The sequence below is a fragment of the Brassica oleracea genome, chromosome C4 (genome assembly GCF_000695525.1).
Source record: "Brassica oleracea var. oleracea cultivar TO1000 chromosome C4, BOL, whole genome shotgun sequence".
NCBI classification, from domain to species: domain Eukaryota; kingdom Viridiplantae; phylum Streptophyta; class Magnoliopsida; order Brassicales; family Brassicaceae; genus Brassica; species Brassica oleracea.
In genome coordinates, this window is record NC_027751.1 from 13,338,135 (window position 1) to 13,339,682 (window position 1,548).

Here is a 1,548-nt window from a genome sequence, read left to right on the forward strand (position 1 = left end):
GCGAGGTTCTTTGCTTTTCCCTTCAAATATTTCATGGCTCGCTCATACTGATACATCCATCCGTAATGTACAGGTCCACGAAGCAATGCCTCATATGGGAGGTGGAAAGCTAGATGCTCCATGACGTAAAAAAATCCTGGAGGAAATATCTTCTCCAAGTTGCACAATAAGATTGGAATGTTCTGTTGAAGCTGTACCACGACTTCTTCTTTAAGAGTGCATGTGTTCAGATCCCTGAAAAATGTTCCAATGCCTTGTATATTCAAAAAACAATTAAACACATTATATTAGTCATATATTATTGCAAACTAAACCATTATAAAATTACTGCGTTATATATACTACCTGCAAGTGCTTCATGTACGTTTGTTGGAAGTAGCTCCGCAAATGCATAGGGAAGTCGTCATTGCATAAAGACATGACAATCATGACTCTTCATCCCGGATAACTTTTGACCATTTTCAACACATCTAGAGAGATTTGAAACATACCCATCGGGGAACTTCACTTCTGATGCCACCCAGTTGAACAACACCGACTTTTTTTCTGAAGATAATCTGAATATCGGAACGGGAACTTGTCCATTGCTTTTAATATGTAACTCGCTTCTTGAGCAAATATCCGGCAAGTCCAACCTCGATTTTATGTTGTCTTTTGTCTTCCTTGGGACATTCAATATTGTATTCATGATGTTCTCAAAGAAATTCTTCTCTATATGCATCACATCGAGGTTGTGGCGCAGAAGAAGATCCTTCCAATATGGCAACTCCCAAAATATACTCTTCTTGTGCCAGTTGTGATGAACACCGTAAGAATCAGGCATATTACGAGGGACATGCCAATTACCACCCCAACGAACTGTTTCGTTAGCTCCGTAGTAGTCGATTTGCGCTTTAATTTGTTCTTCAGTTAGATATGGAGGAGGAGTGTCTCTCATAACCCTTTTGTGCCTAAACAAATTCTTGGTTCTTTGGTAAGGATGGCCAATGGGAAGAAATCGACGGTGACAATCGAACTAACTTGTCTTCCTACCATTCTTCAGTTGAAACGCATCTGTTGTTCCATTACAATATGGACAATCTAATCTCCCATGTGTAGCCCGTCCATACAACATCCCATAGGCAGGAAAGTCGCTTATGGTCCACAAAAGCATCGCTCGCATCGTAAAATTCGTCTTCATTGAACAGTCATACGTCCTCACCCCTGTTGACCACAAATCCTTCAACTCTTTTATCAGTGGTTGTAGAAAAACATCCAGAGACCTTTTTGGATGGTTCAGACCAGGTATTAATATGGTCAAGAATAGCAACTCCCGTTGCATGCACATCTCCTATGGCAGGTTGTATGGCGTAAGAAAGACTGGTCAAGAATATTGTCTCCCTGACATTCCGAATTGACTAAATCCATCTGTGCATAATCCGTGATACACATTCCGTCTATTGCTATCGAAATCCGGATGTACTTTGTTAAAATGTTTCCAGACTTTTGCATCTGATGGATGAGTCATCTCACCATCCGTCTGAGTATGCTCGGCATGCCACCTCATCT